The sequence below is a fragment of the Chiloscyllium plagiosum genome, unplaced genomic scaffold (assembly GCF_037043375.1).
Source record: "Chiloscyllium plagiosum isolate Xiang-an unplaced genomic scaffold, Cpla_swu_hap1 HiC_scaffold_52, whole genome shotgun sequence".
In the NCBI taxonomy this organism is placed as follows: domain Eukaryota; kingdom Metazoa; phylum Chordata; class Chondrichthyes; order Orectolobiformes; family Hemiscylliidae; genus Chiloscyllium; species Chiloscyllium plagiosum.
Window position 1 is genome coordinate 12,420,226 of NW_028270190.1, and position 17,691 is coordinate 12,437,916.

At 40.4% G+C, this 17,691-nt stretch overlaps 1 long non-coding RNA gene across 1 annotated transcript; it reads left to right on the plus strand.

Moving 5' to 3' along the window:
- The first annotated feature begins 433 nt into the window (after window positions 1-433).
- Window positions 434-14,295, plus strand: LOC148134796 (uncharacterized). The gene is made up of 3 exons (XR_015755619.1): window positions 434-567; window positions 748-944; window positions 13,963-14,295. It is a non-coding gene; the product is annotated as an uncharacterized LOC148134796 (long non-coding RNA).
- The last annotated feature ends 3,396 nt before the right edge of the window (window positions 14,296-17,691 follow it).

Here is a 17,691-nt window from a genome sequence, read left to right on the forward strand (position 1 = left end):
TTGTCCTCCAGTTCGTTAATTCAGAGCTCATATTACTTCAGGAATGATTGGATTCCTGGCTGCATAGGAGCACAATGGCGTCGCGGTAGTTAGGGATTTGGATGGAATGCAGCATTGGCTCGCATTACAATTGCTTAATGCGTTGCCACTGATATTCATTTTATTATCTACAAGAAAGTTACACCTTTCACCCCGTTTATGTTGTTTTAAACATTGTCTTTTATGTCAGGTAACGTTGTACGAACGGAAATAATTACACTGTAGGAGAAATGAAAATAAGGTAATCATCAACCAATCAGTCATGACATTTCAGTCCCGTTACGCTTCCGTTTTCATGCATCTCATCTGAGTCCATCAAAGAAAACGATCTTGTGGAGATGTACAAAGTTAAAAATCACACAACACCAGGTTATAGTCCAACAGGTTTAATTGGAAGCACACTGCCAATATGTAGCACAAGAGCTTACATCTAATTCATCAGTGAGGCATCACTGAGAGATTCTGTCCAAAATTTTGAATTGTAATAATGAATGGTCATGATCAATTGAAACATATTTCAACATAAAGGTTTGGGATTGTTTTCTGTTTCCACTCTATTGTTCATGTGCTGAACAAAAATCAAGTGGATTCTTTCTTTCATTATTATAGTTGAGTTTTGCAATTAAATCTCTTGGAGAAAATATTCTTTTGCGAGTGATAATGCATTCAGTGTTGCAATCTAATTGTTGATTTCTATTTTGAATGAAGTTGAACGATTCTGCAATTTCAAAATCCCTGTGGAGGTTACACAACAGATAATAATAGCTTCAAATGCATATTAGCTCAGATTATGCTCCAGAGAGGTTGGTTGCAGCAAACGCTTTACCTGACATGGAAAATGACTCCTTTACGGCGCAATATGAGGAAAATATCATACACAATACTTGGTGTTATCGGTCTTCCTGGTCAGTGACTTTAATCATTGAAATTGTATAAATCTGTTTGAGTTGACCTTGTTATACGCTGCAAAACGTATTCTTAAATGCTGACCCCGTTGCCAATATTATACACTTTAAAAAATATGTATTAGCTTAGTGATACTGCTAGTGTTAGTTGAAAGTCTTGAGGTGTCTACTTTACAGTACTGAATCAATTGATTTAAAAACTGTGCCTTCAAGACACTAACGTACTTTCTTAATGCGTTTTGTTAATGAAGTATCGTGTTAAGCTAAACTTTAAGAGTTCAAAGATAACTCTTCATTGAAGGCATTCTTTTGAATACCCGGTTGGGTCAAACATCATTATGTTTAGATAAATCACCACACGCAGATATCTGTTGGCAATGGTCATGTGCTCGGTAATATGTCAAAGAGTAAAATGTTGATTTTACTCTGCGGTCTATTGAATTGGGCAAACAGAAAATGCAACTAGTTTTTAACTTATATTTGAACAATGGCCAGGACTGCAGTTTCCAAATTTTTGGCACAAATACTTATTATCCTCTGAATTGTCATACCTCTGACAAAATTTTGTTTTTTTTTTAGTGTAGATTAACCTGCTTCCTCAAGCACCGGTTAATCATTGCGCATAGATACATGGCCACAGATTTTGAACTGATCTGGCAGATCAGAACTGGGGACCTCTCTGAGGTCGCAGGTCACACGCAGTTTTTAAAATGGATTTAACCTTAGTCTTTACCTCAGAGCCAGGCAGTGGATGAGTCTTTGTGGTAATGGAGGTCGATATATCCCCCGTAACGACAACACTGCATTATCATGAGAACAACGTTTGTTCACAGACGATGGAGGATTGTTTAGCGGGAAGGCAACTTGCATACGTGTACATAACGTATAATCCAGTCATATGTAAGATCTTCCTGTTGAAAACCAAGTAACAGCAGCAACACGCAACAAACAGCTCTTGTCTATTTCACAATTGATTACATCATCGAAACTCTGCACTCTGCACTCCTGCCATGTTAATTGCGACTAACATTTCAAAATGTCATCCTATCTGGAAGATTGCCAGTTGTCTGCTTATAGAAATAAAACAGTGAAAAGAACAACAGTACAAAAGGCTAACCTGAAGTACTTCAAAACATTTTCAGACAGATCTGCTCAATGCGTCAATGAAACCTACTGCTCAGGATGTCTGTAAAGATACCCCTCATCAGCAAATTTCAGTCACTTTCATTGATGTCACGAACCCGTTGGGGTTACTGGGTATTTCAAGGGCGTTGTACGTGAAAATATTTCTCTGTAACATTGCAAATGTGTGGTCTAGAGCTCATCCGGAATATTCCTGTACAGGTACAATGCTTTAATATAAGGCTAAACATGCCTTTTTATCCTCTCTAAATTCGACTGATACATTTCCAGATTGTAGAATGTATCCTCACCATGTTCGAATCATGAATTAGCAATATGTTTGGATATTGCTAATGCATTTAGTGCATTGGAACAAATTCAAGAGTCCAGACTTATCAAAGAAATATAGCAGTGCGAATATTTGATGCTACTTTTAACTCCTTCAACAATATTACTCATTATTCCTAAATTTCAGGATGTCGACAAATTGCATGAGCTATAATGCTGAGAGCGTTAGAAAAAAGTCCAGGGTCTTTCGACAGACATTACAAACAGGCAAATGGGAGGCAAAAACCTGAGAAAACGTTGGAGCACCATTGAGTTACGGTAATTGTCGAGACTGCAGACCATCCAAACGTAAAACCTTCGGACTACCTGCCTGTCAACACAAGGGTGTTCATTTCACTCATGGATTGCAACGTTCAAGGAAACGACCAAGATCAACCTTCATAACAGGAGATTGTTTTTAAAAAATCTATTTATTCAATTTATTAAATTCACAAGTCAGGGATGACAAATACATTTGGCGGGCAAAAGCAACACTTGAATATTATAAAGTATGCAAGAATACAAAGAATTGCCAATGATGAAGATCTGAAACAAAACAAGAACAACAAAGAAATAAAGTGGTGGAAAAATTCACCAGTTTCTGGAAGGCAACGCCCCGAGTTCCCGAACCGACGGACAGTGGAAATTGTTTCTCTTTACCGACCCTGTCTTAAACTGACAATACCTTGAAAACTTGAACCAGACCACTCCCTTAGGCTTTCATTCTTAAAATAAAACAAGCTTAATTTTCATGCTGCCGCTTCATAATGTAACCCCTGATGTCCAGGTATCATTACTTTCAGGGGGAGACAGTGAGGTCTGCAGATGCTGTAGATCAGAGTTCAGAGTGTGTTGCTGTAAAAAAAACACAGCTGGTCACGCAGCATTCGAGGAGCAAGAAAATTGACGTTTTGGGCTGGAGCCCGTCATCAAGCCTACACTGTGCTGTATCCAAAGCATGTACGTTCATCCTGTGGTATGGCAACCAGATGTGATCAAAACGTAGTAACTGGGGCCGAACCGATGTTTTAACACCATAAGAAGTCGGAGTGGAAGTAAGGCCATACGGCCCATCGAGTCCACTCCGCTATTCATGGCTGATGGGCATTTCAACGCTACTTGCCATCACTCTCCCCGAATCCCTTAGTTACTTCTGGAATTAAGAATTTTTCAATCTCTGCCTTGCAGCCATTTAACGTCATAACTTCCACTGTCTTCCGTGGCAATGAATTCCACATGCCCACCACGCTCTGGCTGAAGAATGTCTGCTCATTTCCATTCTAAATTAACCTCCTCTAATTCTGTGCCCAAGTGTCCTAGTATTCCCGCCTGATGGAAATATTTTCCCAGCATCCACAATTTCTAAGCGAGGAATTGTCTTGTAAGTTTCTGTTAGATCGCAGCTCAATCTTCTAAACTCCAATGAATACAATCCCAGGATCCTCAATCATTCATCATCTGTTAGGCATACCATTCCAGGGATCATTCGTGTGGATCTCCGCTGGACACGCTCCAATGAGGGTATGATCTTCCTGGGTTGTGGGGCTCAGTATTCTAAATGGAGCCTAACAAGAACTTTATAAGTCTCAGTAGCACATCACTGTTTTTAAATGCCAACTCTCTTGAGGTAAGTGACATTATATTTGCTTTCTTCACCATGGAGTCAACCTGAAATTCAACCTTTAGATAATCCTTTACGAGCACTCTGAGATCCCCTTGGACGTTGACTTAATGAATTTTCTCACCGTTTAGAATATAGCCCTTGCCTGTGTTATTTTTTTTTCCGAAGTGCAAGATCTCGCATTTGCTCGCAATGAATTTCATCAGCCACTTCTTGGACCACTCTCCTAAACTGTCTACGGTTTTCTGTAGCTTCCCTACTTCCTCAGTACTATTGTCTGTCCACTTAACTTCGTATAATCGTCGAACTTCACCAGAATTCCCTCAATCCCTTCGCCCAGTTCATTAATATATAAAGTGAACAGCTGCGGCCCCCACATTGAAACCTGCGCGACACCACTTGTCACCAGGTGTCATTCTGAAAAAGAACATTTTATCAAAACTCTCCGCCTTCTGTCAGACAGCCAATCCTGAATCCACGCCAATAGCTCACCTCGAACACCGTGGAACCTCACTTTACTCAGCAGCCTCCCGAAAGGCACCTTACGAAAGGCCTTTTGTAATTATACTTAGATAAAATCTGCAGGGTTTCCCTGGTCTAACCTACCTGTTACCTGTTCAAAGAATTCTAACCGGCTTGTAAGGCATGACCTCACTTACTAAATCCATGCTGACTTGTTCTAATCCGACCCTGCACTTCGAAGAATTCAGAATCCTCACCCTTAACAATGGATTCAAGAATTTTACCTACAATTGAGTTTTGGCGATCTGGCCTATAATTTTCCATCTTTGGCTTGATCCTTTCTTGAACAAGTGGGTTACAACAGCAATTGCCCAATCATTTGGGACTTTCCCTGATTCCAATGATTTTTGAAAGATTACAACCCAACGCCTCAGCTAATTCTTCAGCCACCTCCCTCAGATCTCTGGGATGGAGGCCATCCGGGCCAGGAGACTTATGCATTTTTAGACCTTTTAGTTTTTCAATGACTTCCTTTTTTTTAATTGCTGCCATACTCAACTCTGCCCCTTGCCTCTCCTAAATTGTTGGGATATTACTCAGTTCTTCCACTGTGAAGACTGACAGAAAGTATTTATTAGGTTATTCAGTTATTTCCTTATCTCCCATCACTGGCGTCCCTGCATCAGTTTGGAGCAGCTCAACCTCTACTTTTGCCTCTGGTCTGTTTCCTTTGTATTGAAAGAAACTTTTACTCTTATATTACAAGCTAACTTAACTTCATATATGCTCCTCTACTTCCTTATTTCTCTCTTTGTTATCCTCTATTTGTTTTGTAGTCTTCCCAATGTTTTGATTTCCCAGTGCTCTTGGCCATTTTGTAGGCTGTCTCTTTCTCTGTGATCTCCTGGCTTCCTTTGTCAGTCATAGTTGTCTAATCCCTCCCTGGGTAATCTTTGGAATGAACCTCTCAACTGTATCTTCATAATTACACCGAGAAACTTCTGTCAGTGTTGCACGACCAAGTACCCGACTAGGTAATGTTTCCAGTCAATTTTCGCCAGTTCCTCCCTCATGCCCATGTGACTACTTTTCTTTAACTGTAACACCGTTACATCCGATTTTGCCTTCTCTCTTTCAATCTGCAGACTGAACTCGACCATATTATGATCGCTGCGTCTTAAGTGTTCCCTGACTTTAATATTTTTTTATAAACTCTGGCTCGTTACACAGCAGTAAGTGCAGAATAGCCTGCTCCCTTGTGGGCTCCATCACAAGCTGTTCAGAAAAAAGCCAACCTGTAAACATTTCATGAATTCCTTTTCTTTGGATCCACCAGCAACATAATTCACCAGTCCATTTGCATATTGAAGTCCCCTATGATCACGGTAATCTTGCCTTTCTGCCATGCCCGAGCTATTTCCTGGTTCGTCTTGCACTCCTGGTCCTGATCACTGCTGGAAGGTCTGTACGTAACTCCCATTTATTGCCTTATCGACTCCACCAAGACAGATTCCATATCATCTGACCCTATGCCATTCAGTGCCATAGATATAATTTCATTCTTTACTAACAAGGCAATCCCGCCCCGCTGCCTACCTCCCTGTCATTTCGATAATTTGTAAATCGTTTGATGTTTAACTGCCAGTACTGAACCTCCTGCAACCACGTCGCTGTGATGCCGACCACATCATAATCATTTGCAATGATTTGTGTTGCTAATTCATGTACTTTGTTATGAATACTATGAGCATTCAGGTAAAGCACCTTAATGCTAATTTTCTTATCCTCATGATTTCCATCAAATATAGTAATGTGTCCTAAGTTGTCATTCCTTTCTGGTTCATTCCTAGTTTACCTCGAACTTAAACCTTGCACACATGCTAACCTGCTACTAATCTTTCTATTTGACTCCATACTCCCTGTTACTTTCCTTTTCCCCTCCCCCGACTTACAAGTTTATAGTCCTCGTAATAACCCTATGTATCCTTTTCGCCAGGACACTGGTTCTAGATCGGTTCAGGTGGAGACTGTCCCATCGGCACAGATCAACCTGTTTCCAAAACTGACGCCAATGTCCCATGAAATGGAATCCCTCTTGCACACACCAATGTCTTTGCTACGTGTTTACTTCCCTAATTCTCTTAACCCTATGCCAATTGTCACGTGGTTCGAGCATAAATTCAGAGATTATGACCCTTGAGGACCTGTTCTTCAATTTTGTTTGTAGTGCTTGGTACTCCCCAAACAGGAGAAAGTGAGGACTGCAGATGCTGGAGATCAGAACTTAAAAATGTGTTGCTGGAAAAGCGCAGCTCCCCAACAGGTCATCCTTCCTATTCTTGCCTATGTCGTTCGTGCCAACGTGAACCACAACAATTGTATCTTCTGCCTCCCGTTCCAATATGCATTCAAGCCATTTTGGTTAGCTGTGATAGATATTCTGTGTCGTGATAGCATTTGTTTGCCCCTGGGCATTTTGAGGCAGGCAATGATCTCTGGCAACGCCAATGATACATACATCCCATAAATTCATCATTTTCTTATAAAAAATGATTATTTTTTTGCCAGCACCATTTTTAAGCGAGAGATATTCGACGGGTAGACGATAATGCAATGTTTCCCTCTGTAGAGACATTTTAGAAAAACATTCTGGACATCATGTGATCTTGGGTATTTGTGAATGTTCTGAACAATTATTTTGTTTAGTGCTATTTAAATTTATGCATAGAATTATCTTTCATTTTTAATTGTCATTTGCATTTACACAGATATTATTATATTTCTGGGAGTTTTGTCTTTCATAAAATTACACAGAGAGCAAATGTTTTTCCTTTCAACAATGATGTTCTCAATGTATATTGACCTGTTTTTATTTCTGTAATTACTCCATTTCACGTTTTAATATTTGTGCCCTTTAAAGTGACAAATTGCAGCGTCTGCAATCCTTTCATTGATGTATGTGATTTGGTACTCCATTTTTCCTTGAATTGCCACATTGTGTCAGCTGCTTCTATGATGTTTTAAGTTTTCTAGACAGAGTCATGGAATCAGGAAGTCATAGAATCACGCGTCACCAAAACCGAATATCTCATTCACTCGTCATGCGTACCAGGCTTTCGAAGCTGTACTCGTCCCATTTCTGTGTTTTGGCTCGTATCCCTTCAAATCTTCACTATTCAAAAACCTGTCGAAATTTCTTTCAAATGATATAATTTTAGCGGTGTCTACCATTAAATCTGGTATTTTGTTCCATGTAAGTACCATCCTCTGTTAGGAACAAAGTTGCACTTCTAGTCCCTTTTAAATATTTTCCTCCTTACCATAAACTTTATATCTTTAGTTTTGCACTTCCCTATTCTGGGGAAAGTACCTTGTCTATTAACCATCTCTGTGTCCGTCACGATTTTCCCAACTTCGATAAGGTCGCCACTCAGGGAGAAAAAAGTTCCAGTTCTACCCATTGTCTCCTCACTACTCAAATCTTCCCACTCTCAGAAACAGCTTTGTTTAGTCTTCTTTCTTCCTACAGCAGGGCGAGCAGGTTAGTGCATGGAACTTTAAATGTGGCCTTACTGATGTCCTGTACAGCTGGAAAATGAAGTCCTGAATCCTGTGCCCAGTGTTCTGAACGATGAAAGCAAGCATGTGAAACACTTTTTTCACCACTTCTGCCAGCACTTTCAAAGAACTATGTGTCTGCACCCCAGGACTCTCGGTTTGACAACACTACACAGGGTCATAAAATTAATCGTGGAAGCCCTGCCCTGCTTTTTTTTAACGAAATGTAAAACATTGCATTTACTTACATTAAGACCCATTTGGAATGTCTCGGCCACAATAGCCTGGGAAACAGTTGATCTGGTCACAGGCTTTTATCTTGTTTTATGCATTTTAAGACCTGTAGTACCTCCTCGTCTTTACGTGAACTCTTTCCAAGACATCACGTCTTTAGTTCCCCGAGATTCCATGTCTTTCTCCACAGTGAAAATTAAGGAGAAATATTCGTTCTGGATCTCACCCATCTCCTCTCGTTTCATACATATATGGCGTTATTGATAATTAAGTGGGTTCATTTTCTCCCAGTTTGCTCTTTTCCAATTCATATTCTTGTGGAATTTTTTGACGACTTTAACCATACCAGTCAAAGCTATCTCATGTCTCGTCCTTTTTGTCCTTCTGATTCATGTCTTCAGTGTACAGTGTGGACCCCTTATACCGCTCTCAGGAATAACTTCTTCCCGTCTGACTGTACCTGATATGTGGATCCATTCTTTTCATCTGAAATTCAATATATCTACTCATCCAAAGTTACATCCCCCTGAATGTCTTTCTGTGCTCACGAGAAATAACGTGTTTATGCTGAACCCTCGTAATTTCGCTTTGAAATGTCTTCCAACTGCCAGACGTCCCTGAGCCTGTGAGCAAGCTCCTGCAAACAACTGCTGACAGTTCTGCCTAATAAAATCAAAACTGGCCTTGCCTTATTTTGGAAATTTATCTTACTCAACATGTATATCCTTTTCTGCAACTATTTAAAAATTAATAGAATTATGGTCACTGGTACCAAAGCGCAAACTGCTAGCACGACACTCACTTGCCCTGCATTATTTCCCAAGGAATGTCGAGTTATTCCCCTTTTTTAATGAGATGATCGACACATCGATTGAGAAAGTTGCCTTAAACACACCAAACAAAACCACACTCCATCCCATCCAATATCAGTACAAGTCTATGATTAGCAAGTTTTGCTCCCAGAGTATTTGACTCTATTTTTTTCAGCAATATCGTTATTTTCCGAAATATTGCTGGTCAATGTCCCGCTTACTGTTGAGGGGTCTAAAATACAATACAACCATAGTGATCTCTCTTCTTATTTCTCAGTTCAATCTGTGATGGAGCAGATCATATCCACCTCAAAATATTTTAAGAAGGTAGACTGCAGCTTGTTCTATTTTAAACGTGTAAGAATATCTGCCATTTTTAAGAATACTTGGCTTTCTTTTTGTCAATCAAGCAATGACCAGGTTTTACATTCTGGTGAAGCTTGTGAGCTTCGAGGGTGGTTTTCTTCAACATTTCAACGAAATTCACTGGCTTATCCTGTTTTCCTATATGAGCGTTCCCAGGCTTTTTGTTTTCTCATCCACTTACACTGTGATTTCATTTGGTCTAAGTTGTTGCAGTGAAAACACCAGAGTTTGATTTTTACTTCTGTTCCCCATAATGGGATCCTGAATATCAATGAGATCTGCTTTTCCCTTACCAACTGTGCATTTTTCTTCTCCCAAATTTGGATCCCTCATAGATTGAAACTGATCTTGGTATCCAAACTTCTATGTGTGAACCAACCAATCATAATGGGAAGTTTCGCTGCAAAACATGCAGTCATAACTCTCCGCTCTTCCACATGCGTTCTCTCTACTCCCAGAAGAAACATTTTGGAATCCTCCAAAACAGTCTTCTCTCTAAGAATGTCAAAGGTTTGATGTATTTTCAGTGGCCTTATTCTCTATGAAATTTATTTAGTGCATCCTTTCAAACTTAATGTACGATTGACCAAGTTCCTGATTTAGATTCCTGAAACTTTGCCTCTGGCCATAGCTCATCTGCACTTAAGATAGCATTCTTCAGCTCCTCATCCTGCCAAGATACCTGCACTGATAGTGATGCAAATCGTTCACAACTTTACCCACCAACGTAAGTTAAATGAGCACATATCTAGTTGGTCACAGGTCATTTCCGGTTTTAGTCGTTTTATCAAATTAAGCAGAAAAGGCTTCCACATCTTTCTTGTAAAATGTAGGCAATGCGTGGACATTTTTAAATCCAGGCCATTGGCTACAATGGGTTTGTTTGTCGTCACTATCTTTCTCAGGAAACCGAACTTCTTCCTTCACCTCTGCCCTTTCAAGTCGAGTTTGCTCTCTAAATGTCAAGTTCCGAAGTTCAAACTCACTTTTTGCTTTTCTTCTGCAAGGCTCTTTCACTCCTTGTATGTTCAAGCTTTTTGTATTGTCACTCAAACTGCTTCATTTCCTTTTCATGTTCACGCTGCTTCATCTGCAATTGAATCCGAACCTTTTCCAAAAAATTCCAATGGCATTGCCAGCAATTTTGAATGTCGAGCTTTCCTTTCATCAAGACACAGACAACCCGAACTCCAGCTTGCCTTCCAATTCTAACAGCTTTGCTTTGATCACTTTTTGTTAAACTCCTGAAGTCATCTCTTCCAATCCACAAAACAATTCGTAACCGAGAGAGCCATTACTACATAAGGCACAACCTGTTTAAATCAAGAAACTTCAATCCAAGAAAGAAAAACAAAACACTAACATCATTTTTATTCATCAGAAATTCAATATATCTACTCATGCAAAGTTACTTCCTACTGCCAGTCCACGAATTCTATCTCTAACTTGGAACTATAGATTTCCATTCAAACAAGCGCTCCCAAATTAGTACGAATCGCACGAATCCACGCCTTCTCGCAATATTTTAAGAAGGTAGCCTCGACCCTAATTTTTCTTACTTTAAAGATAAATGGGTAGTGCCATGTTCCAGAAGTGATGTGAGTGGTCAAACTGCAAGACGTTAAGCAGCACAAAAAGTATTTGATCTCCATACTTAAAATACAAACAAGAGAAAAAGGAATTTAGAACAAGTTAAGTATTAAAAAGAAAACTTAACTGAATAATAGATATAGTAATGCTGTTCCAACGTAGTAACGTCCCATAAATACAAACCTTGGCAAAAAAAGACAAATTCTGGCAGAGATTTTTATTGACAATTTTTCAATGAAGGATGCAAAAAACAAAAAAAAAATCAAGAAACAATTCAAAGAATGTAGCGGCCAGGCATCATTTACTGAAACTCGAACGCTTCTGAAACTCCAAGCAGGTGACAGAAACAAAATGTAGCAATCTTAATCTGTGAGTGCTGGCCACAGTAAGTCAGGTTATAAACAAAACCCTCAAGTTTAACAAGTTATTACTCTCGTGGTTTTGGCAGACAGCATGTTGGCTCCGTCTTTAGAACCTGTCTTCAAAAAAGCCAGGATAAAATAAAATTGTAATGCTTCGTCTAACACCCATATTGTTTCACGGCAAGGTCACTAATTGTTTCACTACTGGAGGCTTTTGACTGGTCGTGTGTCACAAGATCTTTGTTGTCTGTTATTTAGATAAACGATCGGAGTGTAAATGTACAAGTCATGATTAGTATGTTTAAAATTAGGATATCTTGTTGACAGCGAGGAAAGTTATCAAAAATTACGGAGGGACCTTGTTCAGATGGGGTGGTTCTAAGAATTGGCAAATGCAATTTAGTGCAGATAAGCATATGGTGTTGCGCCTTGGAAAGTCTAACCGAGGTAGGAATTATACAATAAATGGTAATGTCCTGAGGAATATTATAGAATAGCAGGACTCAAGAGTACAAGTGCATAGTTCATTGAAAGCGGTGTCGCAGAACGACAGGGTGATGAAGCATGCTGGCCTTCCTCGGTGAAGGCATTGAGTATCGGAGTTGGGATGTTACATCACAGTTGTATATATCGTTGGTGAGGCTGCACTTGGAGTATTGTGCACAGTTTTGTGAACCCTGTTATAGGAAAGACATAGTTACAGTGGAACGAGTGCAAAGAACATTTACAAGAACGTTGTCAGCGTTAGTAGGTCTGATGCATTTGGAGAGATTGGCGAGGATAGTACTTTACTCCTGGATGCACATGAATGAGGGTGGACCTTATTGAGGTGTATAATGTCACGAGAGGCACGGACTGCATGAATTCATACAGTTTTATTCCCCGGGCTGTGGAAGTGAAAACTCAAGGGCATAGGTTTAAGGTGAACAGAGAAAGATATAACAAGGCCCTAAGGGGCAATTTAATAATTCCGAGTGTTGAATGTATCTCGAATGAACTGCTAGAGACAGTGTTTGATGCAGATGCATTAGCAGCATTTTAAAATAAACATTTTGCTCAGTACATGGATGGGACGGTTTTCGAGGCATATGCAACAAATGCAGTCAACTGGAACGAGCTGAGTGGGCACTGTGTTCAGCATGAACGTTGCACCAAAAGACCTGTTTCCATGCTGCATTGCTCTATACCTCGACTCTACTGCCTTATGGAAACGCCACTTACACCTCTCTTGAATCTCTTTCAATTCTTCCTTCATACAAACCCCAAAAATATTGAGCTGTCAGTTCAGTCTCTCCCTCAGCCATGTTTTCTTTTCAGCTGCTTTGGTGTCCTGGCTCCATTTCCCATCGCTGTCCTGAGCTAATCCACCTTGCTTGACAGACTTCTTTCATTGAAATTCATGCAGTTTAGTTGATAAGTCTTCCATTGTTGCCTTGCCTTGTCGAACTAAATTGTTTTTTGAACCGATTGCATATAGCATAATAAAATTATTTTGCTTCAGCAAATGTCTTCATTGAAATGTCTTTCTGTCTGGCGTGTGTATTATTTATTATACCCGCCGTTCTCAAGTCTCTTTCTTCGCATTTCATCTACATGTGTTGAATGCAAAGCATCAAGGTTCTATTTAAGATTTGAAACGCATAAAAATCATCAATTTTTTTCGTAATTTACCAATAATATCGCTGTCCATCTTCTCTCTTCGACACATCCTGATCCTGAATGGTGTTTCATTCTGGAGAGGGAGCCTGGTACCACACAAGCAAAGCAACATCTGGCTATTGTCCAAGAGTCAGTGAACTGGAACTAAACAAGCAGTATCATCTGTAAGCTATCTCATGTGTAGGACAGGAACTGGTTCAATACCAGCCAGACTTCGTGCCTGGAACCGTCATATGTATGATGCAGGGTGAGTCTCCAAACCTGAGGAAGAACTGAACTCTGATACCCTGTCAATTCGTCTCTCATCATTTACTTTATTTTGTTTATGTTCATTCACTGAACTTGCCAGGCAGCATTGCTTGGCCAAACCTGTGTTACCAGAGAGACGTTACGGCGGCTCCATGGCTATCAACTTGGAGTCAGATACTGTACAAAGCAAGCAAGGATCGCTGTCTCTCTCCCTAAGTTACATTAGCGAACTAAATGGTCTTGTTCCCCAAAATTGTTTCAGAGTCATTATTAGATTCCTAACTTAAGAATTTTTATGAAATTCAATTTCTACCATCTTCCATGTGGGATGTAATCTGTGGTAAGAGTATGAGGTTGAGTCTCCTGATACGTAGTTTAATGGTAATGCCACAAAGACATCAGCACCTTTAGATCCTTCCATTGTGTTATCTAAATGGCGAGTCAAACGTCCATATATATAAAGTATGAGATGGTCAGTGTCAGGTCCTATTTTATAAAGAAAAACAATCAGGCTGGATTTGGAAATACACTTTTGAAATGTTAAGCTTTGCAGATCACCACCAGCAGATGACGACTCGAATGTGATGTCAAACTTTTGCTGTTTCTTTCTTTGCAAAATAATTTCCAATATATCTTCTGTTCATTCACCCTCACAGTTAATTTACTGGCGCTTGTCATCCTCTCCTGTGGAACATGTGGCCTCTCTTCCTGCACCACGCGTTATCTGGTTGCCATGGCAGCGATGGATCTGCTGTCCACTATAACTAACACCATTATGAAGCAGATTTTATCTTCCTATATTGTCGAAGACATCTTCCTGGATATCACTCCTGTGTGCAGTTCCTTGTCTGTTCTGCGGTATGCAATCAGAGATTCTTCTGTCTGGTTCACGTTAGTCTTCTCCTTTGATCGGTTTGTGGCCATTTGTTGCCCAAAACTAAAAATAAATTATTGCACAGGGAAAATGGCAGCTGTGGTTCTATCAACAATCTGTCTTCTGTTCAGTTTAAAAAATATCGGCATCTACTTTATATATGAACCTTGGTATATAATTGACAATGTGCCCTTCAATTGTAGGTTTAAGAAAAGCTATTGGACTGAGCCAACATGGAGGGGATTCGATCTGTTCAACAAGGTTTTAAATCCATTGCTCCCGATTATATTAATTATGTTTTTTAATGCTCTGACTGTCAGACATATTTTAGTGGCCAGTCGAGTACGTAGGGCACTGAAGGGTCAGAAAAGACGTGAGAATCTCAGTGACCCAGAAATGGAGAGTAGGAGGAAATCTATTATATTACTGTTCACTATTTCTGGATGCTTCATACTTCTGTGGTCGTGTTATGTTATAAATGTCTTACGTTATACCATTAGAAGAGAATACATTACTGAATCTGTCAAAATATTTAGGGACTTTGCAACTTATTTTCGGAATGTGAGTTCCTGCACAAATGCATTTATATATTTGGTGACTCTATCCAAGTTCAGGCAGATCATCAGGAATGCATTAAAATTTCTAATTATGCCAATTTCTCTGCTAATGAGAAAATAGAATTACTGAGAGCAGCCACCTAACTGAGTTTTGAAGGGCTCCCGGACCATGAATAAAATAATTATCCCTGACTGTAATTGGAAACATTTTGAAAATGCAGAAATGTGTAGGAAAAGATGACCGCCCACCTGGATGTAACAGTTAGGAAGGTAGTCAGATGGCGTCCTTCACTGTCGGTTTTGAAACAGCAGGCTCATCGGTCTTCCAATCATTGTATTTTAGTCCTTCATCATCTCAACATAAATTTCTTCATTCAGTAATAATATTTCAGTCGAGTCAATGACATAGCGCTAATATTACACGAATAATAATCCCGAATTGAATCATACCATTAAAAAAAGAATGAAAAAACGTTTCTGAAATGGAAAGGTATCAAATGACATTCTTGTCATCATATTCATTAAAACAAAACTAAACTAAAAAAGGAAAATGTTGCATTTTGCGAATGCCCTTCAGGGAAAGGTATCTGCTCTGGTTACTTGGACTGGATGGCATGTGCCCCAAAGTCACAGCTATGTTGTTAATCTTGATTACCATGTTTCTTGCAACAATTAGAGTTTGACAATAAATGATGAGAAATTAGAAGAAATAATAATGCCATCGATTGTGAAAGTCATTTTGCGTGGATTGATGAAAATAACAAGAAAACATTTTTTACCTGTATAGAAGCTGGTGTTAGCATCTGAAATTTGCATTCATTCAACAGATATTGTTTTACCCAAATTTATTCTGACCAAACATTGATTTCACGCTCGCCGAAATATAACTTCACTTCAGTACCCTCCTATTATCTGGTCTGCTGCTAGATTCTGTTCTCCCTCGCAGTGTTTGGACAGTGAGCTCTCCACAACCTGACCTCTTCCCATCACTCTCCTACTGATGACTAATGAACTTGTTTCCCATCACACTACCTTACAGACCTCCATCGTTCACGTTCACATGACTTGCCTTATATTTGTCCATTTTCCTGCCATCTCATAGCATGAATCTGCTTTCCATGCAAATTAACCAACGTTAAAATTAGAAGAAGCTGTTTTATTATTTATGTCATCAGTCAATAATCCAATAATCCAATAATGCACTGTGCCGAGGGCGGCATGGTGGCTCAGTGGTTAGCACTGCTGCCTCTCAGCACCCCGGTCCCAATTTCGATTCTAGCCTCGGGTGACTGTCTGTGTGGAGTTTTTCCACATTCTCCCCGTATCTGCGTGGGTTTCCTCCGGGTGTGCGCCGGTTTCATCCGACAATCCCAAGATGTGCAGGTCAGGTGAATTGGCCATGTTAAAGTGCCCATAGTGCTAGGTGCATAAGTCAGAGGGAAATGGGTCTGGGTGAGTTACTCTTCGGAGGGTTGGTGTGGACTTGTAGGGCTGAAGGGCCTATTTCCACACTAGTTTCAATCTCGCTGCCTGGTTTTCCTAAAATCCATTCCATGCTACACTCTTCTTAACCAAAACTTAAGTCTTTCATCTGATGACAAAAGCAAGCATTAGATAGTGCATCCATCCCGCCACATGCATTCTTTTTTGTCCTGACATTCTGATTGAAATATCTGTTGACCTGCATGAATATTGCCAGAGTCTTACCAGAACAAAGAGCTGCTCTAGCATTTAAGTTAGATAAACGATGTTAATTTAACCTGAGGGCCTTTAGCGACGAGGAGAAAACAGCAACGTCTTTATTAAATTCATCCAAAGTGTGATTTGCAACGCACACTGTTAAATTTACACTACTTTGCAAACCAACTGTCCAGTCAACAGACCTAACATAATCTACAACAGCCTGCTCTTTATGAGGAATACCAGATCAATTGAATCGTGTTCATTATTCGGTTGCAATAGCATCTGGTTGGTCTCGTCAACGTACTATGCCTTGGGGCATCTTTTACTGCAGCGTATGAAATACACAATGTTCGTCGAGTCACATGAGTTCCTGCCACGCATACTGTGGTTGCTTGTGTAATGGTGGCATCCATGTGGACATCCAAGAGATCTGGCAGTGCTTGCCATGACAGGGTTGTACAGTGTTGTAGTCGATTTAATCTTGAAGGCTGCAAACAATTGTATCATTTCAGCAGTTCCATCAAGTTGACAAGTGGAGGTGTAGGGAAGATCTTGGCGAGGTGCTGATCCCCATCGATAATGGGTTGCGGGCTGTGAAAAACATCGCATAGTTTCTCCGCTCCTGGGAAGTACTGGACGACGGGTACTGGAAGGGTACCCTATTGGTTGCATCCCATGTCTGTCTCCTGAGGAGGTCATTACGTTTTCTCAATGTGGAATGTTGGAACAGGCGATCGATGACTTGAGCATTGTACCCTGTCCTTATGAGGGCGCCCTTGAGCACCTTCAGAAATCCAGCACTTCCTCCTCATCTAAATAGATGCTGGCTGAGCTGAGATGTCGCTGAAAATGTGTTGCTGGAAAAGCGCAGCAGGTCAGACAGCATTCAAGGAACAGGTGAATTGACGTTTCGGGCATAAGCCCTTCTTCAGGAGTGAGGAAAGTGTGTCCAGCAGGGTAAGATAAAAGGTAGGGAGGAGGGACCTGGGGGAGGGGCGTTGAAAATGCGATAGGTGGACGGAGGTCAAGGTGAGAGTGATAGGCCGGAGTGGGGTGGGGGCGGATAGGTCAGGAAGAAGATTGCAGGTTAGAAAGGCGGTGCTGAGTTCGAGGGATTAGACTGAGACAAGGTGGGGGCGGGGGAAATGAGGAAACTGGAGAAATCTGAGTTCATCCCTTGTGGTTGGAGGGTTCCTAGGCGGAAAATGAGGCGCTCTTCCTCGAACCATCGTGTTGCTATGGTCTGGCGATGGAGGAGTCCAAGGACCTGC